This window comes from Triturus cristatus, chromosome 5_1, assembly GCF_964204655.1.
Source record: "Triturus cristatus chromosome 5_1, aTriCri1.1, whole genome shotgun sequence".
NCBI classification, from domain to species: Eukaryota; Metazoa; Chordata; class Amphibia; order Caudata; family Salamandridae; genus Triturus; species Triturus cristatus.
The window spans coordinates 731,645,367-731,671,541 of NC_140587.1; positions in this window are offsets into that span (position 1 = coordinate 731,645,367).

The window sequence follows — 26,175 nt, forward strand, 5'->3', positions numbered from 1 at the left end:
GTTGGCGTCGAGGTTTGTGGAGATTTCCAGGTGGTCCACTATTGCCTGCACAGTGAAGGTATGCGTGTGCTTTCGGCAGCGGATTTTGTGTGCAGTGTCACTAGGGGGCCAAGTAGGAAATGTGTGCATTCAATTGCCCCTGACACGTGAGGAAAGCCAGCTATGGCTTTGATGCCTTGCTTGGTCTCCAGCTGTTCCTGCACAGTGTGGGGGAAGGATAGGTAGTGTGGTACCAAGCTGATGATGGCATCCAAGACAGTTGGGGGGGGCTTGGATGTGGCTGGCTGTGAGACTCCTCGGACTCTGGCGGTTGTTGGTTGGCAGGTCCAGAGGCCAACAGGTGCGGCACAGCCAGCAGCTTTGTCTGCGGAGGGAAGTTGGTTGTCCACCGTCGGCCTGTGGGCAATGGTGGTCAGGATGCGTAGGATGGTTGTCTGTTTGAGCCTGTAGTGGGCAATGACGTTCCCAGGTGTTGGGTCAGTGAGGTTGGTGCGTTTTCAGCAGGTCGCTGTCTTTGTCTGCGCTGCCTCAGTGTTGGTCCCAGCGGGGGTGGAGGGGTCCCTGTGGGGGGTCCTGGGGGTGGTGGCGGTGGGTGTTGTTGCCCTATTGGGGTTCCGGGCTACATGTTCAGTTGCCTGGGTGCATCTGTTGTTCTTCATGTTTGGCTCTGGGCTGTGCTCCCTTGTCTGTTGCCGCTTGTTGTCCGACTTTGCACCAGGTCAGAGCAGGTGTTAATTTCCTGCTGCTAACGGGCCTTATTGCATGTTTTGTGATCTTATCGCCGATCTGGCTGGTCGTTGAGAATGTTGCGGAGTGGTGTTGTCGTGGCTTTTAGCACGGGAACGCCTACTCTGCATCTCATTAGCGATAGTTGCCGGGGTCATCTGTGGCGATGATTTTTGCGGCTGCTATCGCGGGTAAACTGGTGTTATGGGCTGTTAATACCAGCTTGTGAATGGGGCGAAAAATGTATTGCGATTTTGGCTGCGTTAAAGTGCCTTTAACTCAACGATAGCTCCTTGAGAATATGCCCCTATGTGTGACCGAGACGACGTGGAGCATAATCAATATATTGCAAGCGCTCTGTCTCGAGATCCAAGTCAAGAAATTAATACCATTCTAGAAAATTGTTTTTCTGCCTCCCATATGGCATTTTTAATGAACTCTTCTTGAGATATCGCATTGGCTGCATTTGTCCAGAGCATTTTCATGTTTGATCTGTGATACAGAACCCCTGTCAGACATTGGCTGTGATCTATGCCTCTGGAAAGCTTTTCCTTCGGGAAACCCCTCAATAAGAGAATTAAATCAGAGTTGGTGGCAACTCCAAGACTTCTTCTAAGTAAGTAAGGTACTTTCCTACAAGGCAAATATCGAACTGCAGTCTAACCAGTCTATTTGCAGCTAGCTAGCATGCACACTCATTCAGTCCCATTCCACTGAAGGCTCTTAATATATTTTAGGAACTGTTTAATTATCCGTTATAAACAAACATTTGTCACATTTTTGTTTCTCATAATTGAGGCCTCTTTGGCTCTCATTTAAAATAGTTGACTCTGTTTATTCACCCCTTTTACTGATGCTCTTTCAGTATCACTTAGTAAAAACGCAGTTTATATTGCATATCTATAGTGATTTGACCTCTATTTATTTTTTTATCTCTTTAGTGTCCATTTTTCAGAGCAGATACAAGCACCTATCAGCATCTCTAATGTCATCAGTGTAGGAGAGTAGGATCTGCTTCACATGGGTATCCCCACTTTTTGCTGGTGTTTCACTGCTTTTCGACCTTAGTCTGGCTGTGGCCCTGCTAATCAGGACAACAGCCCAGCTGATTCCTCTCTAAAATGGTTTCCATGTACATTAGGTACATATCTAATTTGATTCTGGAGTGTCTTATAAGCCCCTAGTATATGGTATACTATGTACCTAGGGCATAGGTACCTCAGAGGCCTACCAGGGGCTGCAGCATGTATTATGCCACCCCTGGGAAGCACTCCAAAATGGCACCACAGGTCTGCTACTGCAGCCTGGGTAAGGGTGTGCTTATAGGCTAGCTATATCCACACCTATATACAGACACATATAAACCTATAAGCCACTCCTATGGCAGGCCTTGACAATCCTGAAGGCTTGGTTTTATGTGAGAGGGTGCCCAAGCATGAGCTGAGCCCCTCTGCAGCTTTCGGAAATACTTCCTTATGGCTGTTCTGTGATACAGCCATACCATATACTCTTAAGTGCATTATAACCTTGCGGTAAATGCTAACTTTGGAATGGCTGCATCAAAACATGTCGTGTTTGGTGTCAAACGCTTTGGAATACTACCCCCCCGCAGGTTCTGGTGGTGGGGGTAGCATTCCATCCTTCTGAAGGGATAGACATGTTCACACTGGATAAACCCGGTATGACTTTCCTGAGCCCTGGCATCACAAAATGGATGCCTCTGCCACAGACACGGGTCTGGCCTCCTGCTGCTGACTGAAACTCTGGCAGGGGAGGCCTGGACAAAAGGTTTCCTGTTGAAGGGAGGTGTGACCACCTACCCAGACAGGCAGATGTGTTTTGGGGCTGGGCGGGAGCACTCTCTGGTGCTTTGAAGTCCTGCACTGGGGGCACGGTTGCTGTCCCTGTGCATAGCCCAGTTCAAACCGGTTGCAGCGGCTACCTGCCCCTGCTCTGGCGCGAAACTGGACAAAGGAAATGGGTGTAACCACCCCTCTTTTTAGGCCCACCCATAGGTGGGGCCTTAGAGTTAATCCATCCCCTAAACTTACTATAAGTATAGGAATCCAGTCCCTAGGACTTTAGATTACACTGGATGAAACTCTGCTACATACATCCTGGACCTCTCTACTTTAACTAGAAGACTGAAGAAATCTCCCTTGTGGTCAAGGAGTGATTCCCCTGCTTGGCAACCAAAGACGAAACTGACCGGTCTGCATCGCTGAAGCTCCCGCTGGACGCCGAAGCCTTTGCATCACCAGAGGTGGATTTCCAGACTTCCCCAAGGCTACCCTGAGTCCACAGCAGAGCTGAGGCCCGTGGCTATCGTGGGTGACATGGAACCTTGACCCCTGGACACCGTGATCTTTTGCAGCAACACTATCTTCCTGATCCTCCTTGAAGTTGTGCTTTGGGCTCTGAGTAGCCCCATCCTTGTGCATCCCCTGCACCAAAGATTGTTGGCCTCCACTCCACGAGTGACCCGTGGGCGAGCTTCAAGTGTGACCGCTTGAGGCTCCTTTGCGATCATTAGCCCGTTGGCTAGCAGGTCCCCACAAAGGCAACTCCTTTTCTGCTTGGGCTTTCCTGATTGCTCCCAACATGCCCTGACTTACCTTTGCTGGGTGAGTCCCTCAGACCTTGCAGGTCTGCACCGCAGTTCTTTCTCTAAATTCCAGTGACTTGCTGTTGCCAAGGCTTGTTGGATCCATTCTGGTCGGCGACACTGCAGCACTCAACAGACTTTGTGGGACAGCTTGAATCCTGCACGTGGACTTTGTCGACACCTCCTGGACCTCATGGCTGAGGAGTCAAGGCACCCATCAAGTCACCTGAAGCACCCGACATCTGTGGGCATTGGTCCATCCTGACCTAGGTCACTGGCAAGTGACCCAGACTCTGTCCCCTCTGCTTTCAGGTTCCTTCCATCCTAGATCCGGCCTTGGATCTCTTCGGACACTTCTTGTCTTCATGGCAGCAGCAGTTCTTTGCAGGCTCCCATTGAAATCGACAACGTGAAGCGACACCAAAAGACACCTATGCACCCGGCTTCCCTGGGTGAGGTAACTTGAGTACTCCGGTGCTCTTGTGGGTGCTAGCCCTAGAACTTCTTAAATCCAAAAGGGTTTGGTCCAGACTCGATTAGAAATGTTCCTAATCTTTAAATTTCCAACTGCGACATTGTCCATAGAAGATAACAGGAACCTGCGGTGGTGTTTACACACTGCATACAGTCCCCATGGGTCCCCTGTGTCACTACCTTGGGTGGTTCCTTGGGGTCCCAGCGATTCTAGAGACTATAGGCCTAGTGTCTATTCCAGTCATGGTTATTATACCACTTTTTTGGTATATGGTTTGGTACGCCCCTAGAACCAAACGTGTATTTGTGCGATTACTGATAATTGCTGACTTGTAAACTAAGTACTTCGAACTCCAGTCTCATAAAGAGACTAGAGGGGTGTGTTTTATACTAAATACATATATTTTAAATATATACCTGGTGTGGTTGTTTTTTCATTTGATCATTCAAGAGATTATACACTGGTAAAACAAGCTGCTTTACATTCCTTCAAGACTTAGCCTGAAAGCTGCTCTCCATAGCTACCACTAGGATAGCTTTCAATAAAGGTTGTCTTTAACCTATCAACATAAGGGGTTGTTTGGACTGATACAGGGTGCCCACTAGAACTAGTGGACAGCATATATCAGGCCACCTTCTCACAATCAGTTCGTCAGTGATACCTAAATATATCCAGATTGGATTTTGCCTACTCCTCTTTGAGAATTGCTGAGCTAGATTTTGTGAGAGTTCAGACAGTTTCACTCACTCTCCATTCACTAGCCTGTTAGCCCGATGCGAAGAGTCAGGCGCATCAATATGTTGTGTGGGCTGATAATGATGTGCTATTTTTATTGTCTTGTCAACTTTTAATTTGTACCTTGCCTTCAATCTCAAACTTTAAAGTGCATATGTGGGCGTATTGGCGTATTATGCTGGTGTTAATGATGTTCATATTGATGTGTGGATTTTGCAATGATGGATATATGTCATGAGTATGGTTGTGAATCCTTTGTTGGAAATTAATTTGCATCCTCGTTCTCTGATATACATCGCTTTTATAAACTGAAGTGGTTGTCTGTAAACTGTGATGCATCTTCTGCATTACTTTTATGCTCTGTTGCATATATATATAGGATATTGGATTCTATGAGCAGGCCTTTCTAATTGTAAATTTCATGCACTTATCTTTTATTTCTGTGTTTTTTATTTTTTTAGGGATAATAATCAATCAATCAATCAATCAATCAATCATTCATAGCATTTGCAAAGCGCACTACATACCCGTGAGGGTCTCAAGGCGCTACGGGGTGGAAGCTGCTACTGTTCGAAGAGCCAGGTCTTGAGAAGTCTTCTGAAGGTCAGCAGTTCTTCGGTCTGCCGTAGGCGGATGGGGAGGGTGTTCCTTGTTTTGGCGGCGAGGTGGGAGAATGATCTGCCACCAGCGGTCACTCTTCGGATGCGGGGGTTGGTGGCGAGGGCGCGGTCTGCAGAGTGGAGCTGGCGGGTGGGGGTGTAGAGGCTGAGTCGGCTGTTGAGGTACGTCGGCCTGGTGTTGTGGAGTGCCTTGTGTGTGTGGGTGAGGAGTTTGAAGGTTATCCTCTTGTTGACAGGGAGCCAGTGCAGGTCTCTCAGGTGGGGTGTGATGTGGCTGCAGTAAGGGATGTTGAGGATCAGGTGGTCAAATGGTCACATGCACATTTTGGCTTCATAATTTCACATAAACTGAGACCACATAGAGACAGGAGGAGACTATTACTTTTCACATTACTGCATCGCGGCAGCCAATCCAAGACGTGATACCTTTTGTGTGATTGTAGGTACTGGCTGTCGGGGGAGGCCAGCTTCAGTGCATGTGACCGGCAGTAGAACTAGTGCGTGATATTGGACAGGAGTCCAGAGCATCCTTTAGCATGAGCGATCTGGACCCACTCCCTGGGCGCGACCTGTAGAGTAGCAGAGACAGACAATTAAACACAGACAGTTGAAGAGGATGATTGGGATATTGAGACAAATGTAATTTTGCCCGGTTGTATTCTGTTGAAGAGTATTTGTAAATTATCCAATAATGTACTCGCGATCCGTGCATTAAAAAATACTATCCATGTACAATAGCTATTGAAACTTGACCAAATCTTTTGCAGACAATGAGGTATTTTCTTGCAGTACTAGTTGTTGTGTATGCGGGCTCGCAATAAAGAATGCTGCATACACCATGTAGTTGCTCACTGGCTAGCTGAAGACTGCAAGGTCTCTTCCCAGCCCTTTTATTACTTTGTCACCCTACTCCATGGCTGTGACCCCTTTTACTACATCACAGGGTCTGTGTAACATAACACCCTCAAAGTTTCTCCAGCGAGTGGTGATCTACATCTCATACATAACATTCTTTTGTGATCTTATATGTATACATTCTCCTTTAAGTGCACATTGGTGGTGTTGATGAATCAATAAAAGAAGAAAAGCAGTATAAGCCTGCAGACTCATCTTTTAACACAATCCTTGTTTACCCAGACAGCAAAATGTACCAAACATAAAACATTGCAATAGTACTGATACAGTGCACTGTGAGAGTGACATATGACAATGATATCATTAAAAAACTTGGGGGCATAATATCAAGCACGGCGTTAAAATTAATGGGCTTGATAATATGCCCGTGAGAATTCCAATAGGAGCCCATGTTGACACCAGAACCTTGGCTTCAATTGGAATTCTCAAGGGCATATTATCAAGCCCATTATCGACGCTTTAGCTGCAGTTTTCTGCCGCTAAAGCGGCAATAATTTTAACGCTGTTTCTTGATAATATGCCCCCATGTGAGATGAGAGAACAATGAAACAAAGAGAGAGAGAGAAAGAGAAAGAGAGAGAGAGAGATATTGTGAAACTACACAACATTAGCTGGAAAAGAAAGTCTGCATATTAGGATCAGTTTACCACAAAGTCCCTCAGCTGGGAAATCCTCAATGGATGCAGCCAGAGGCGGTATCTCTCAGCCCCTTGCTGCCTGGGAGTTTCAACCTTGCTTCCAGGCCTCTCTTGTGGCTCATGGGCCTCTGGAGTAGAGTGCGCACCGGAGCTGTCCTTCTGAGCCCTCTCACAGGATCTGGACAGGATTATCGGCACTGGTTGCTCCTTATCCTCTGAAGAGGATTTCAGCATGAGAGATGAGACTGGGTTGCTTGGACATTCAGTCACAGAGTTATCCTCTTCAGGTGCTGACATACTCCGATTGAGGTTGGGCAATTGATCAGCCAAGAAAGCAACCGGTTGACGGTAAAGCCTGAAAAAGGACACATTTCTTGTGACAGTCTAATTTTGCCTGTGGGCAGTTTTCATGGTTTCCTTTAATGAGGTTACTCTCCAGGGGTCGACCTCAAAAGGCAGTAAGAATTTGCTCCGGGATGTGGATTCTTGACTAGCACCACACCTTCAACGCAAATGGCCCACCTCTTGGCACATTTTGATCAAAATATGTGGTTGTTCTGGGCCTGGATTTGACTCAGCACTTCATTCATTTGGTTCTTTAAGGCCGAGGGTTCATGCACATGTGGAAGTGTATCATTCATAGCCCAATTCATTTATAGAGCACTCGGGCTCACCTTGGTCATTGGGGGTGAGCTGATATTTTCTCAGAAAAGCGCTGAGAGCACGGTCTATGTTCTGTCCATTTGCCAAAGTAATTCTGAGGATTGTATTTTAGTTTGCATAATTCTTTCAGCCTCTCCAATGGCTTGAGGCCAGCATGGCGTGATTTGCCTATGATGAATGCCACAGGATTGTATATACTCTGTGAAATCCTGGACTGGATAACGGGGGAACGTTGTCTGTCCGGAGCTCACGCAATAGTCCATGCGTGGCCATCACCTTTTCCAGACAGGGAATAGTGTGCTTGGCTGTTGTTGACTCGATGATCTCGAATTCAGGATATTTAGAAAATTCACCTATCATGACCAGAGTATGTCTGCTATCAGGTAGACTTCTGAAATCAACACTGGCTCTGTGCCATGGGTTGGTGGTATGGTCTCAGTGAGGATGGGTGCTGTTGACTCCGCCAGTTCAGCAGCTTGACACAGTGGGCACTGCTGAAAAGTATGTTCCACTAGATCATCCATATATGGGAACCATACTTTGTATCGTAGTCTGGACTTTGCCCTGAACATCTTCTGATGAGCTGTACGAGCGAGGTCAACCACCTGTTGGTGCATGGTTTTCGGGATTACCAATCGCGGACCTCTCCTTATGCAAACCTCCGGAGAAACAGCTAACTCCATGTGAATATTGTGAAGATATGTCAGGGTCAGTCTTGCTTTCTCTGTACCGTGGGGGCCTTTCAAAAGGAGGGTGTGCCAATGCCCAGATCTTACTGAGGAGACAGCCAGTTGAAGGCATTCTTCAGCTGAAGTGCCTTTAACAATATCTATATGGGAGTTGGGAAATGGCCTGGATCGTTCCACCACCAGTCAAATGTATTCCCCCACCTCTTCGACATCTGACTCTTCTTTTACAGTGGTGGGCCTAGCATGTCTGGATAATTAATCAGCAGGATTTTGTGATCTGGGCCAATATACTACAGAGAAACGGTATGCCTAAAGCTGAAGAATCTATTTTTCAATTCTTGGGGGCAGCGTAGATGATGATCCAGTGAGAAGAGGGACTAGTCGTTTGTGGTCCGTATGAACCGTAAATGGTTGGCCATACACATACATGCAAAAATGGCGGCAGGCCCAATATACCACAATTGCATTTTTTTCAATATGGGAAAAGTATTGCTCAGTTTCAGTCAGGGCACACCTGGTGTATGAAACAGGGGCCCATTTACCATTGAACTGTCTCTGTGACAATACGTCCCCCAAACCAATGGGGCCGGCATCTGGATACAGGTCTGATTCCTGGCTGGGGTCATAATACACTAACATAGTGTTTGCAGACAGAGCTTGTGTGGTGGCCTGCAAAGTTTCCTCTTGTGGAGGACCCCAGTTCTCGAAGCAGGAGAGTGAGGGGAGCCAGGTTCTGGATGAACCATCCGCAGTACGTAAGGATCCCTAAAACATTGCTCACTTTGGTTACTGTGGTGGGCGCTAGTGCGGCTTGGATGTCACGGACCTTTGCTGAATCTGATATGACCCCTGCCTCCAAGAAACGGTATCCGAAGAACACCAGCTCCTTTTAAAGAAAAGCACATTTCTCTTGGTGGAGCATAAGACCATTGTCCTTTAGCCTTTGAAATGTGGCTCATAGACGGACGGTTGAGATGTTCCTCCAGTGTCGGAGCATGGACCAGAATGTCATCACTGATATTTATGACAACTGAGAGACCAGCCAGGACCTCCCTGATTGTGTCTTGAAAAATTTCTGCATATGATGTCTTTCCTGTTGGATGGCCAGATTGGACAGGTGCATATCAATACAAACTCTGACTTCACCCACCTGTGTGTGCTTCCGTGCCACCCCAATTGGGGACACCCAAGGTGTCAGGTCATCTACCTTCTCAATGATGTCTGCTTGTTCCAACTTCCACAACTTAGCTTTAACTTTGGGATGTAGGTGGAATGCCACCTGGTGATGCTTTAGTGCAACAGGTTGGATGGATTCATTGATGTGTAGATGTATGAAATGGTCCTTGAGACATCCCATGCCTTTGAAGAAAGATGCAAATTCAGCTACCAGGTCATCCACACTTCCTAAGTGGATGCTGAACGCAAAAGTGATAAGTTGGAGACACTCTGCCATACGGCGGCTCAGCAAAATTCCGAGCCTCCTTTTTACGATGTACACCTTGGCATGAGTCGAGTGAGACTCATGTGCGATTTGGGCAGTGAAAACGCCAACTAGTGAGAGTGGCGTGGACGGTCCATAGGTGAATACTTTGGGTGGAGGTGGGTCGTAACACCGGTGGAAAGGAGAGTGTCTTCAAGACATCCTGCTCCAGAATATTGATTGATGCCCATGTGCTGATTAACGCCGGAAATTAATGGCCTGCCAGGAAAATGTTGCTCTTTGGAATGCGCCTCTGTGGGTATCCACTAGGTTTAAGTGCACAGATGACATGCACAGCTCTTTCTGGGTCATCATCATCATCCATGTCCATTTCATCCTCTGGCATAGTAATGGACTGCATGGCATTGATTGCTTTGGCCTTCAGCACCTTCTTTGGTGTGGATGAATGGCATACGTTTGCAAAATGGTTTGGTTTATGGCATGCTGAACACCATTTCCTGTGAGCAGGGCAGGGTCCCTGGTGTCGATATGACCCGCCACATCCAAACACATCTTGGGAATCAAGGCTTCTCCTTCTCTGTATTGACCACATTAACCACTTACGTCTTCACCTGACGTTAAAGAGCCGCTTCCATATGTTCGGCAAGCACTTTGGAGAGTTCTCTGGAGCGACCCATTGTCAGCATGTCGGCCATGGGCATCCTGGGAACTTGGAGGATATTCTGTCAGAGCTTAAGGGAGGAACAGCCCTGGATAAATTGGGCACGATTTCCGTGATCGGCATCAGGAAAGGTACAGGTGCTGGCCAAGTATTTAAGCGAGCATAGAAAGTTTCCACAGATTCCTCAGGTAGCTGACGTGCCTGGTGCAGCAGAAATCTTTCATAGTCGGGATTAGCTAGGGGCTCAAAGTGATCTGTGAAATCTTGTTTTAGCATAGTGTAGGTGAAGGGAGGGCCTGCCTAAACAACCAACTTCCCCAGTTTGTGGATGGATGCCCCTCCCAAATGCAGGAGAATAGGATGCTATTGGTCATTTTCCAGGCCTACCACTTCAAAATTGGTCTCCAATCTCTTTACCTAGTTGTTCCATCTCACCACCTGAGTGGACCCATCCACCACAAATGGTTGCAAGACAGGTACCATGGCCATGATGATGATAGCAGCATGTTGGTGCAGGCAGTGCAGAGGGTAAACAACTGACCTTTGGTGAAGACCGTCATCCCACTCAAATGTGGCAGTGGGGAGGAAGCTGTCATGGGAAAGCCAGTGCTGGAGCCAGGCACCCTGTAGTACAGTTCTAAAGAACTATACACACATACCAGGAGCACTGGACCTTCGACAAACACTGACTTGCATGAAGAGGCAGTCTCCAGTATCACTTGTGTGTGGCAGGCTTGCCTGAGGAAAGACCATAGGAAGGGTGCTATGGAAGAAGGCATTCGTGACTCGCCAGGCAGCTGGATGGTATCCAGATGGCTGTTCTAGAAATATGTCCCACATGGAGGATGGCCCTAAAGTCAGTGAAGTGTGAATGTGCTGTCCCAGGAACAGCAAACGTGAGACACCAGTAGGGCCTGGGGACCACAGTGTGGACCCTGGTGTAAGAGATTGATGTGGGGCACAGCCTCACAGACGCTACTGCCAATTGGAAAGCAGCAGAAAGGAACACAGCTCTCCCCAGAACGTCCACAGAGGTGTGCGTATGCACAACAAGGTGCAACGTTCAGTGGGAACAGGAGAAGGCAGGTACTGGTTATGATAGGCCTCGCCACAGGTCCTGTCCACAGCACAGGCAGCGGAGCAGCAGGAAAACGCCCTGCGGCTGGACTGGGCATGACAACAGCATCGGAGCAGCAGGAAGCGGCCAGAATAGGCAATATCAGCGCTGTCAGAGCAGCAAGAAGTATGCTCCACTGGCCGCCAGTGGGAGGGGAGCAGGCGAGATGCAGGAAAGCAGGAGCACTGTCTCATGTGGGCAAGTACCCAGTCATCACCAGTTTGTTGCGTATGTAGGCTTGCAATGAAGAATGATACAAACACCACATAGTTGCTCACTGGCTGGCTGAAAACTGCGAGGTCCCGTCCTGGCACCCTTTATTACTTTTTCACCCTACGTCATGGCCGTGACCACTTTCATTACACTCACAGGCTCCTAGTAGCGAAACACCCCCCGTAGTTTCCCCAACGTGACGTGGTCCACATCTCATACATGGTGGAAGTGACCACAAATCTGTGTAAGCAGTTCTTTACCTTAACTGGCGCTTGTGCCAGGATGCATGCACTCTGCAGGCACCCGCCTTCAATTGTATATTTCCCATCACATTTTGTAACTCGGTCTGGGCACTCTGTAGTAAGCTTCTTTCAAAAACAAAGCATCTTTCTTAATGAGAGGTTGATGTTCCACATACTGAGACTATGTTGTGCCTATATAGTTTTGCTCTTTCATTTTAGCTAAGTGTATTTATTGCAAAACAATAACCTTGTAACTCTTAGCTGATTGGCCAGGTTGCCTACCCTAATGTCCCTGGGGTGGCTTAGTGGGCAAAAGAACAATGGATTTAACCGAGATCTTTTGACCGGGGGAGAATGTGGGTCCCTTGCTCACTGTGCCACTGGATTCAGGCTAGCCTGGCTGAAGAAGGGTGACATACCCTGAAACCGGTCCCAGGATGTTTGTTTCCGGTCCAGGGAGGACCTGGCCTGGCAGTTCGGTCTGGACTGTTCCCATGGGTCACAGGGTCAAGACTGATTTGCATATGGCTGGGTCCAAAATGGGGTGGCTTAGTGGGCAAAAGAACAATGGATTTAACCCAGATCTTTTGACTGGGGGAGAATGTTTGCATTGTCAGCATTCTGTTCATCATTTGTTTGCTGTAACACTTTTCGCCCTAAGTGGGATGGGTATGCCCAGACGTGGGTCCCTTGCTCACTGTGCCACTGGATTCAAGCTAGCCTGGCTGGAGAAAGGTGACATACCCTGAAACCGGTCCCAGGATGCTTGTTTCTCGTCAAGGGAGGACCTGGCCTGGCAGTTCGGTCTGGACTGTTCCCATGGGGCACAGGGTCAAGACTGATATGCATATGGCTGGGTCCAAACTGGGGTGGCTTAGTGGGCAAAAGATCGATGGATTTAACCCAGATTTTTTGACTGGGGGAGAATGTTTGCATTGTCAGAATTCCGTCCATCATTTGTTTGCTGTAACACTTTTCGCCCTAAGTGGGATGGGTATGCCCAGACGTGGGTCCCTTGCTCACTTTGCAACTGGATTCAAGCTAGCCTGGCTGAAGAAGGGTGACGTACCCTTAAACCGGTCCCAGGATGCTTGTTTCCGGTCCAGGGAGGACCTGGCCTGGCATTTTGATCTAGACTGTTCCCATGGAGCACAGGATCAAGAGTGATTTGCATATGGCTGGGTCCAAACTGGGGTGGCTTAGTGGGCAAAAGAACGATGGATTTAACCCAGATGTTTTGACTGGGGGAGAATGTTTGCATTGTCAGCATTCCATCCATCATTTGTTTGCTGTAACACTTTTCGTCCTAAGTGGGATGGGTATGCCCAGACGTGGGTCCCTTGCTCACTGTGCCACTGGATTCAAGCTAGCCTGGCTGAAGAAGGGTGACATACCCTGAAACCAGTCCCAAGATGCTTGTTTCCGGTCCAGGGAGGACCTGGCCTGGCAGTTCGTTCTGGACTGTTCCCATGTGGCACAGGGTCAAGACTGATTTGCATATGGCTGGGTCCAAACTGGGGTGGCTTAGTGGGCAAAACAGCGATGGATTTAACCCAGATCTTTTGACTGGGGGATAATGTTTGCATTGTCAGCATTCCGTCAATCATTTGTTTGCTGTATCACTTTTTGCCCTAAGTGGGATGGGTATGCCCAGACGTGGGTCCCTTGGTCACTGTGCCACTGGATTCAAGCTAGCCTGGCTGAAGAAGGGTGACATACCCTGAAATCGGTCCCAGAATGCTTGCTTCCGGTCCAGGGAAGACGTGGCCTGGCAGTTCCGCCCGGACTGTTCCCATGGGTCACAGGGTCAAGACTGATTTGCATATGGCCGGGTCCAAACTGGGGTGACTTAGTGGGCAAAAGAACAATGGATTTAACCCAAATCTTTTGACTGGGGGAGAATGTTTGCATTGTCAGCATTCCGTCCATAAATTGTTTGCTGTACCCTAATGTCCCAGCATATTTCAGAGAAACACGGCTGGCTGCTCCACCGGGAAAGCACTATAAACCACTCTGAGCTTGCATTGTGACATATATGCAGCACTTCCTAGTAATTTAACCTTTGGAAGTACACTTCTGTCCCACAATCATCGCCCCCTCAGGCCCCCCTCATACCATACGGATTTTAAAGGTGGCCCCATGCCTTCTGAAAAGGTTATTATCAAAAACAACAGGGAATGTGAAAGTTGGCGGAGAACCAACAGTTTTAAGAACCATGGAGAATATCAGCAAGGGCCGGTGATAATTATCGCTAAATGCATTTAGCACTAGGATAATTATCGCAGGCTATCACTGCTTTCTATCGTGGAGATAGCGTGCTATCAGCAACGCTTATCTCCAAAGCGAAAGGAATGCAAGCGTTAGCTGGAAAACATTGTGATTATCGCTGAAAATCCAGCGATAATCGCACTGTGACCGGCTATACCTTGCTAATAGGGCAGGGTGGTCTTAGCCATGTAATCCACCTCCCATTGGATTACATGGCTAAGTCAGAATTCAAGCAGGCGTAAGGAAAGTAGCGGTAACCTTGGTTAGCGCTACTTTTCTTATTGCTATGCTTGTTAGCGATTCCCTTGATAATTGGAGAAATGTCGGTTAGCGACATTTCTCCAGTTATTTCGGGAATGCCCACTTTGCATCTCATTAGAGATGCAAAGCTGGACGTTCAGTAAACAGGCAATAAGGCATGGATTCATGCGTTAGCGTGTCCATTCTGTTAGGGCGATAAAATTATCGCCGCTTTTCATCCAACGGATGCTAAAGCAGCCATAATTTTATCGCTTCGCCTTGCTGGTATGCCCCCACGCTTTCTTCACAAATTCCCTCACCTTTTCAACAGTATGTTAGCATCCAAGGGAACATTTTACGACCCTTTTAACCACTATTGAGGTCATGAGTAAATAGTACAAAGCCCAATCGCACTTTTTCCTCACATTTTCCCCTTGAAAACATCCTTCTTCAGACTGTAAACGAGAGTGTTTTCCCTTTGTCAGCATGTAATAGTAGCCTAAATAGAGCAGGCGAGAACTGGAACATAAAGAAGAGCGGCTGATTGCTCCACTGGTAAAAGTAGCAGTGATTTTTCTGCGACCTTAGTCCACTTGTTGAGAATCATTCACACTATATTGAGACCAGCAAATAGCTAACGCCCAGCTCATGCACGTGCTCCCACTGTTCTATGGTTTTTGGCCACTCCACATGGTCCTTCTTTTCCAGTAGATGCAGATGACTCTACCACGACGTTCCTTCTGACAACATCAAGCTTCAGCTGCTAGCTTCACGATTTATCCATAATGTGGTGTCCTATAATAAGATATCTACACCAGGTTCAGTAAATCACAATCTGCAGTGCACAGGGGTCTATTTCTGGAAGCCAATGTATTCATGGACTCGTGTTAACAGGATAAACAGATATGCATGTCTATGAAGACTAATTATTGGGTCACAGTTTTTGTTATTAAATTGTTATTCATCATTTTATGTGTACGTGTGTATTAGTCATCCATATATTTATCTGATATGACATTTTTATATGATATTATTTCAGAGAATAGGATTAAAGACATATAGATTTTTCTAAACTTCTTTGGTTTTTGGGTGCATTATATTCTTATATTATATGCTTAGTGGAGTTTGAGTGCTTTGTGTGACGTGTATGGCTAGGGGAGTCTCTTAGAATTATTTGAACAATGGTAAAAGTTGAAGTGATTTTTCTGTGATCTCAGTCCTCTTGCTGAGAATCATTCCCACAATATCGAGACCAGAAAATAATTAATAGGCAGCTCATGCACCTGTTCCCACTGTTCTACGTTTGTTGGCCAGGTCACGTCGTCCTTCTTTTCCAGTGTACGCAGATCAATCTACCACAAATTCAGCTTCTAGCTTCACAATTTCTACATAATGTGGCGTTCTATCATGTGGTATCTACATAACACAATTGTTACTATATTTTGGTTGAAGATATAGCTAATCATTGATCACATGGATGCCTTCCATAAAAAAGAAATGCAGGATTATCCTAAATGATAGTTCGTTGGGTAATCTCAAATGGTGTCAAAACACTTAGGGCCTCATTTATGAAAAGTGACGCATCACTGCGTGAAAACAGCGATGCGTCACTTTGCATTGCGCCCTCCTTGCGACATGCTGTATGTGTCATATTTACAGTATGACGCATCATGGCGCAAGGAGTTACAGATACGTCAGTATTTCTGACGTATCTGTAGGTGCAAAAATGACGCATTGCTGGAGTGTGTCAGATAAGTGACACAACCCCAGCAATGTGTCCTTTCACATGGGGCAAGCCCCATGTGAAAGGGCCTGCGTCAATCTTACGCCTGCTGTGAGGCAGCGTAAGATATTGACGCAATGGCGTCCTAGAAGTGACTCAATTTAATCTCATAGATTTCACTGCGTCACTTCTATGAGGCCTACTTGCGTGGGAACGCCCCCCCCTGCATACATTATATTGGAGGCGGGTATAATGTAGCGCAGGGGTTTACAAAGTGACGCAAAGTCACTTTGTAAATAGGACGCAATAGGGAGCATGTTTTACGCCGCCGTTGCGTCAGAAAAAGTGATGCAACAGCAGCGCAAAATTGACGCAAGGCCTCATAAATAAGGCCCTTAGTTTAAGTTATTTTCCTAACTCAAATACAATGACCGAAAAGATCGTGCTTGCTCTAATTTTTCTCAGAGAAAAGCGTTCATTTTGTATATATTACAAAGATCTTAGAGGTGATTCCACCTGCAACCTCTTGAATGAAGTAGTCCGCATGTTGTACAGATTGTTTGCTACCCATTTTGGTCTGTTTTGTTCTGTTTTATTTTGCCAATCATCCATATTCTATTCATGGGAAAATGGTTTATTATTAAAGACTCTAGAGAAGTACCCAAACAAGGCATGAACACCACACCAAAATCTACTCCTTGGCTCTAAGGGGCATATATACAGGAATTTCTGCACCGCCCTGCGTCACAAGGAATGGGCAGGAATGCACCATATTTATCCAACACGGCACATTCCTGTCCTTTCCACCTAGTGCCAATGCAGGCACCTTTGCACAATGGTGGGCACCTTCCTGCACACAAAAATCAAAAGTGGTGTTTTGCTCCTCCTATGTGTGCTGCAGAATGTGTCGCACATAGGAAGTGGAATAAAAGTACGAGTAATAAGGATATGTCATCTCATTGGGCCTCACTTGGGGAGGCGTAACTTTTTGGCCCGTTCCTGTGTTTACCAGATTTGGTAAATTTTGGAATGCATCAAAAACCAAGGGATTTGTGTGGAAACACCACTGCAGTGCCAATTGAATGCCTTCCTTGCACAGAGTACAGCACCGCAGCAATTTGCACGGCATTGCATTACTTTATATTTCTAAAGCCATTAAATAGTCACGCAAAGTGTCTTTACTTGGCTTCATAAACATGACTTGGAGCTTTTGGTCATGCATGTACGACGTTGCATAGTGCATCCATGAAGCAAGGGCCTTGTAAAAATGCCCCAAAACGTCTTAGATAATGAGAGCTGCTAGTGACCAGACATCTCCATCTAGGGAAGGCAATTTCTTTCTTTGTAGAAACCACTACAAATAAATGCTACATATTTTTAAAGACTGGTGTTCCCTTTCACCAATTTCACATTCAACCAGCATGCATCCAATGTATGGAACCATCAAAATACAGTGAATGGCACATTAACATACAAGAATAATAAAATCATCAAATTCCTCAACCCAGCCTTCTCTAGAGACTTCCATTAAACAACTGTTTGAGTCTGAATTCTCAAGATCTATCAGTGAACTTCTCAAAATTTGAATAATTCTCCGGAATCTAATGTATGTCATTATTGCTGTGGTCCTGAAGAAATAAACAATCACCCCTTAGATTTTGAGTGTTTGACTGGACACCTGAAACCCCTGTGGAGAACAAGGTTACACAACGGGGCATATTTATGAGGAAGTGGCGGAGCCCGGCGTTAGCCACCTTGGCTAAATGGCGTGCTCCACCACTTTCAAAACGCAGGGCTGCATCATATTTACAAGTATACGGTGCAGCTCTGCATTTCCCCCTGGGCTGGTGCTAATTTTAGCTGCGTAGCACCAACACAGACGTCCTTGCTCCATAGCACATGGATGTCTGTGTTGTAGGCATTGAATGGCATTTCAAAACTTCTATGTGTGCTGCTCAATGCAGCACACATAGAAGTAGCAAAATGTCATTTTTTAAAATGTATTATTTATGTGCAGGAATGGTCATCTTCCTGCATGTAAACAATCAATGGCCTTTTGCTGTTTCTATGTGTGCTGCACAATGTAGCACACATAGAAACTGCAACAACGAGGAGAAATGAAACATTTCTCCTTATTGTGCTTGTTTAAGACCAGGCTTTCCCTGGTCTAAATTTTGTCACTGCCCCATATTTACGCTGCCTTTGTAAATATGGGGCAGAGTAAAAACAATGGGTGTTGCAGTGGATCACCCACTTCAACACCCATTGCCCACCCCTTTCACGCATGCATAGAGTTAAAGGGGGTCTTATGCACAAGGCGTTGTTAAGCCACGTTAAGTGGCTTAACACTGCCTTTTGAATAAGGCAAAACCCCTTTCACCACCACAATGCTTGAAAACTGACGTGGTGGTGATAGGGATTTGTAAATATACCCCAACATTTCTTAAGTACTTAAGAATGGAACTTTTATTTACACATCCCAGCAAAATTAATAATATTTTATGAACAGTAGCATAGAATCACAAACTGGCTGAGGCATATGTGCCACTTGAAGTAATCTTTTCTCTTTCCCCGCCAATTTCATGTCTGAAGCCGGTCCAGTCTAAATGACTTCAACACATTTTGTTACAAATCTGTGAACATCCCCCTTCCAACTAAAAAACAAGTGCTCAGCCAAAACCTTCAGCTCCCTGGTAGTCTAAGGAGCTCACTGACAATAAGTACTCCATCCACATTCATGAAAAATAAGGAAAAAAACAGAACCCTGATGACCTTATGATACACTTGATACTAAACTCCCACTTTTCAAAATGTAGACAGATCATCACATCAGCCAAAGCAAAGTACTATAGCAATACCATCAAGGATGCCAACACCATATTGTGCAATTGTGAAACAGACAAGTGCTGCCATTTCAATCTTCTTAGCCCGGAGCGTCTCGCGTTACTAGAAGCGGTTCCGCCATCTTTGAGGGGTCATGAATCATCCCTACACTGATCGTGGAGCTATGCCACAGCTCACACCATGGGCACTTGCAGATGTATACCCTTAAGCAATTGTAAAACCGTAAAGGTATTTATTGAGGCTAAAATCATGATTAGATTACTTTTGCCTAGAGCGGAGCTGAGACTTGTTCCTAGAGAACTTTCACTCTATATGAGTGTTCGTGGGTATAGATATTAGTTTACTATTTGGCTGTAGCTACAATTTTGAATTAAAGTTTTGCCCAATATGTGATTGGGATGTCTCTACTAATTCTCTTGGTCAGAATTTTTATTAGATTGTATTGCATATGAGCCGCTTGGCAGCAACTAAAGGTGTATAGTGTGGGTACATATTGGAGCACTTTGAGATAGGACTATCCTTCTTTGTAATGGAGTCCTGTCCTTAAAACAAAAAAACATTTTTTAGACTGGATCAAGTGAAAGTTATATTCCTACTAATAGAATTGTGTTTTTACCATTTTTTTCAGACCCTATTAAGTGGAGGGTATATAGGAATCCCGTGCCACAATATTAAGGTTTGAGCAAAAAGCATTATGCCAACATTGGATGCAATCCTCTAATGGTGATAGAGGTATGACAATACTTATATCTCTTTGCCAATAATTGACTTTCTGGTAGTTGCCTTGTAAACAGTGCAATATCCCCTTGTTTTAGACTTTGTGACGGAAAAAGAGCAGTGAGGTTAGCTGTTGTCCTATCTGAACTCCGTTCAATTCTTTTTTCAAGGTGAGATGGGATCATAATAATAATAAAGTGGGGCCTCTCATACCGCATGAGGATATAGGCGGTACAATAATATGCAATATGTAGGTTCTTAGACACAACTTTTGGTCTCCATTTTAATGTTTTTAATGTCAAATTTCGGTGCTGGGAGAAGAATTTATATTTCCATATAAGGAGTTCCAGAATAAAAGCACCTTGGTCAAGTTATTCTTAAGGTGAGACATAGTCCACTTTAAGTGTTCTGCCAATTGGGTGAGACCGAGAGTGGATTGATGAATGAGAATGTCGATGTGTCATTGTGAGATTTATGGAGGGAATCGAAGGTAATTGTCGAAGCAGTGATGTCATGAACATTGATAGTGACTTCTTGTAATTGTTAGACCTACATTTCAGTAATTTAACAGACTAATCATGTGATTGATATTGGATATGTTTTGTTTGTATTGTATATTATTGTCTTTTATGGTTACGTTATGTGTAATAATTGTATGTTTTTAATTGTAGAAATATCATCCAAGAGTAATATCTTTAGACTTGATAATGATGGTTTAATTTAAGATAATACCATTGAAACGCATCAACGCACTTGCATCATAATCCGTGCAGTGGGCTGCCACACTAGATACTGATTGTTCTTTGTACATCAAGGTCCAGCCCCAACATTACCCTACAAGAATATGGTCCCTTTATGACAAAGTGTAGTGTCTTTTAATACTCTCATCTGTATTGTGATTGCTACTGGATTTGTTGATTAATGGTCTGATATTATTTCAATTTTTGAGCAATATGAATTATGTATGATTAACAGTTTATTAACCTGCCACATTTGTTTTATATGTTTTAAATAAATTGATATATAATTTGTCAATATTTTTGTGTGCTGGCACACTGCTTGTTCAACTGTAGCTGTGTTCCCCATGATTGAATGTGTGTGATGTATATGGCTGAATGAATAAGAGTTATCTCAGCATTGGTCAACCTAAGGACATACTGTTGCTCTTTTTAGGACTATGTGCCCATTACCAGTGCTAACCAGTGGTAAAGTGCGTGTGCTCCTTCCCCCACACATGGTAGTATTGGTTCATTCCTAAATGACATATTTCATTTACTGAAAAGTCCCTATTAAAGTGGTACACCTTGTACCCAGGGCTTGTAAATTAAATGCTACTAGTGAGCTGCAGTACTGATTGTGCTACCCACTTAAGTAGCTATTTAACCATGTCTCAGGCCTGCCGCTGCAGAGCCTGTATGAGCAGTTTACACTGCCATGCCAATCTGGCAAAACAACCCTTTTGAAAGGCTCAAACATTCGCTTTGTATACATATCAGTTACCCCTATGGTAGGCCCTGTATAACCCACAGTGCAAGGTGCAGGGCATTTAAAAGTAGGGATATGAATGGTAAACTCCACTTTGCTGGTGGAGTTCATGGCGGTTTGTCACTCTGTGCTCAGCTTGGAGCATGGAGTTCAGCAAAAAATGCACCAGCTGCCATGTGCAGGTATTTACTGCCCGTCACACTGTATATTCTTGTTTTCCTGTCAAAGGCAGCCACCTATTTGTGTTTTATGAATGCAGAATGCTTTTGTAACAGAAAAGGCAGGCACGGATGCTTCAGGCCTGCACCCTATGTGGCTTTTTGAATGGATGTCGCCACCCATTTTGTTTCCTCCTGACTGTGGCTCCTGAGTCTGCAGAGCCTGCAGCCATTGCTGAAAGGTCTGGGACCGATCTACTCTGGGACATTTCTACTCTGGGCTCACTCTTTCATTTGAGAGACATGTTTACCAATCAAAGGTAAACCATGGAGGACGATGGGCAGCCAAGATCTCTGTACGTTTTGAAGTAGTACTACTGTGAGGTTAAGATATGCATATATATTTGTAGTGTGTACATTTATGGTACAGCTGTCGCACAACTGAAACCAAAGAACCCGGTAGAGGTAGCCATCATCAATACAATGTTGAAATTGGACAGGGTGGCTGCCTTTCTGAATTCACCGACAATGTTTTGAGTCCTGGGCTGCATTATAGCAACTTAAATCATTCTGTAAGTTAGAGTCTTTATTACCTTTTATTGACCTATTTTGATTACTACTCTTGACAGCACATATTATTGTGTTAAATAGTACCCCGGATCTGAAGTAGGCACAGAAAATTGGGGGTATTAGGAGGCAAGTTACATGATGGAGAAGGGTTCTAGAGGTGAGAAATGTGGTATAGTGAATAGTTAATTTGATGTTGAAGTGACACTGGACTGTCTTGTCACAACATGGAGGAATACAAATTTGAGGTGGCAGTAAAACGTGAGTTGAGCAATAGTAATACTAGTTACGGTTTTTCTTCCATGTTTATTGTGGTATCCCCCTAACTCAAACGACGGTTCAATAAAAAGTCATATAATGACTTATAGTTTTTTTGTAATTTTGGTCTTGTTTTATTTAAAACATTAAGTTCTATTTTTCTAACCTAGAATTGAGTCTTTTTGTGGTGTTTTCACTGTTACTGTTAAAGTTTTGGCCAAATACTAACAGAGAGGATGCATACTTTCTTGAGGGCATCATGGAAGTAAGTATGGGACACAATAGTGATGTTAAGTAGAGACATCAAAGATTTCCTTCCTTATGCATAACGGGATGATATTGAAGGTCGATTCACAAAGGTAAACTTAGATCTGAATTGTAAGTTCAGACCTGAAGTTTAAGTTTAGACCTGAAGTATAATTTTAGAACTGAAGTGTAAATTTAGGCCTGAAGTGTAACTTTAGACTTGAACTCTAAACTTAGACTTCAGGTATAAACTTACACTTTAGATCTAAATTTAGACTTCAGGTCTAAGTTAGACTTGAGCTCTACACCTAAACGTCAGGTCTAAACTTATACTTCAGGTCTAAGTTTTGAAATAGGATGACATTAGTCTATTTGTCAGTGAACAGGGGGTTGGAAGTGGTCCTCTAGTGTAATATTTAGGGTGGGATCATTGTGTCATTGGTTGGTGTGGGGTATTGCCAAATCCTGTCAGTGTATGTTAATTTTGTCACTGAAAACTATTGAGTGCAGTACATCTTTTTTGTGCCCATCCATGCCTGGATCACGCTCAGCGCATGGACCCTAGTTCTCAGACCACCCGATCAATAGGACGTCTGCACTCGCTTCGCCCTCAACACAGGATGCCATGCCGACTGCCACCTCCCTGCTCCTAAGGAGAACCAAGGACACTTCTCATGCTGGAATTGCAGCCATGCCATCATGCACTCCAACACACCAGCTCCTCTCACTGCTCATCTGTCCAACAGCGCACCCATCTAGCTCAACTGCATCCTCCTCAACACTTAATCTCTCCACAAACATGCCACAGAAAACTGGGAAGTCTTTTACTCCATCGCGACAAACATCGCCTTCCTCGTGGAAACCTGAACCAACCCCAGCTCAGGCCCTTACTTCACCACCCCATCCACATCCCCAACAGATACAAAATTACCCACAAGGTTCATGCCGAACGACCAGGAGGAGGTGTCACCATCATCCACAAGGACACCCTCCACCTGCCCACCCATTCAGACAAACTCTACAACAACTATGGAACACCTTCACTTCCAGATCCAGACCAACCCCAACACCACCCTCCGTGGAACCCTCATCTACAGGCTCCCTGGTCCCTACCCACCTTTCACCAATGCTATCATCGATGACATCGCACCCCAGGCTCTCGCTTCCACTGACTACATCCTACTTGACAACCTCAACTTTCACCTGGACAACCCCCTAGACCACAACACAGCCTCCCCTCTGGAAAACCTTACCAACATCGGACTGAAGCAGCTAGTCACTGCGCCAAATAACGCAGTGAGGCACACGCTCAACCCTGTCTTTACTGTGAGCAGGAACATCACCTATGACCACACCACTGAACTTCTCTGGACCGACCACCACTGCGTGCATTTCACCTTCAACTCTCCCACCATACACCACCGCACCCACTGTCCTCCCTTTGCAGCTGGAATAAGATCACAGAGGAACATCTCACCCCCATTTCTCACCACCACCACACTGCTGACCACAGCAGACGCCAATACCTCAGCCAGCAACCTCCACCAATGAATCACCAACTGCACAATGCCCTGGCTCCCCTCAAGGCACCCAACAAACCACACACCAAGAAAGCCAGCTGGTTCACTCCAGACCTACTCGAGTCCAGACACACCTACAGACGACTCGAGAAGAGATGAGATGGAGGAACAACAAAACACTGGAAACCCACGCAGCCTTCAAAACTGCTGCCACCACACACCATCTCCTCCTCAAATCCACAAAGAAAACAGCCCTTCAAGACAGAATCCACGCCAACACCCACAACAATAAAGAACTCTTCACCATTGTCAACAAGTTCCCCAGATAAACACCAAAACCCCAGACGTCCCCCCTCCCAAGAACTCTGCGACAAACTTGGCACCTACTTCCACCACAAGATCAGACTGATCTATGATAGATTCAATGCCCTGCACCCTGCCACCAAGACCGACACCACCGCACCCAACCACACTACACCCAAACCCACGCTGCCCAACTGGACCCCGCTCACCACAGACGATTAACTCAAGACCATGAAGATCATTCACTCCGTAGCCCCATCGGACCCCTGCCTGCACCATCCATTACACAGAGCAGCCACCTCTATCACCCCAAACTCCAAGGCACCATCAACTTCTCCATAGAGACGCCACCTTCCCCAATGACTGGGAACACACCAAGATCAACCCCCTACTAAAAAGTCATCCACCGACCTTACAGATCTCGAAAACTTCCAACCCATCTCCTTGCTCCCCTTCCCAGCAAAGGTTGCAGAGAAGGCCATCAACACCCAACTCTCTGAATTTGTTGAAGTGAACCACATCCTGGATATCTCCCAATCCAGCTTCCGAAGAAATCACAGCATGAGACCTCAGTCCTCTACGCCATCGACGACATACACGCCCTCCTCGACCGGGGTAAAACGGCAGTCCTGATACTGCTGGACCTCTCAGCCACCTTTGATACATTCCCACACCTCACCCACATCACGCGACTCCACAACGCCGGCATCCACAGCAAGGCCATGGACTAGATCCACTCCTTCCTCTCCAGCTGAACTCAATGAGTCAGACTACCCCTTTTCCACTCCATACCTACACAGATCAGCTGCGGAGTGCCGCATGTCTCCTCCCTAAGCCCCACCATCTTCAACGTCTCCATGGCTGCCCTTGCCGCATTCATAAGAAATCACAGACTTAACATTGTTTCCTACTCCGATGACATCCAGCTGATCCCATCCCTCACTAATGAACCCTTCGGCCAACAGAATCATCTTCCACAGAGGGATGAAGGCTGTTGCTTCCAGGATAAAGGGCAGCTTCCTCAAACTCAGCTCAGACACGATTGAAGTATTCATCCTGGGACCCACCTACTCTGCCTGGGATGACTCCTGGTGGCCTGCCGCACTGGGAACCCAAACCACCCTCATGGACCATGCATGCAATCTCTGCATCATACTGGACTCTTTGCTCACAATGAACTGCCAGATCAATACCATGTCCTCGTCATGCTTCCACACACTATGCTTGCTTCGAAAAGTTGAGCGGGCACTGCTCCCTTTGGGCACGATAGGTTGGAGGCTAGGAATGTACTGCATAACACTGTGTGGAACTGATGGCCTCCTTATTTGTATTGTGATATTCTGGATAGGCTTCGATGACAACACCACATGGGGCACAGTGGTAGTATAATGCCTGCATTGTATCCTGAGCTCTCTGTATAACTAAAATGCTCAATGTAATGTGTACTACGATGCACCCCCACTTGAAAATCCCAATAAAGTTGTATAAAAAAAAAAAAAAAAATGCTTGCTTCGAAAGATTTTAAAATGGGTTCCCTCCGAAGCAAGAAAGAATGTCACCCACACACTCTTCACCAGCAAGCTCGACTACGGAAACACACTCTACACCGGCCTCACCCAGAAACTCCTCAGTAAACTTCAGAACGTTCAAAATGCCAAAATGACAGACTGGTCCCCATCACCCCCCCCCACCACAGCCACATCACAAACACCTTTGTGAACTTCACTGGCTCCCAGTCAACAAAAGAATCACCTTCAAGCTTCTCACTCATGCCTACAAAGCAGAAGATCCTTCTCCTACCTCACTGCCAAGTCCTGGAACACCCTGCCCCTCCACCTCAGGCCATCCCTGTCGCTGAGCCAGTTCAGGAAGGTTCTCGAGACCTGGCTCTTTGAGTGAACCCAGGCGGATCAGCAGTCCCCCCTTCCCTAAGCACCTTGCGACTGTCACGGGCGAGTAGCTGCGCTATACAAACCCCTGATTGATTGGGAAGGTGATGCGTTGGTTCCATACTGGCAGATAAGGAGGTGCGTCAGTTTCCAGACACGCGGCCTCTGTTCCTTTCTGTGGTGTAGATGAAGAGTCGCCCTTGAGTGATGATGTGTC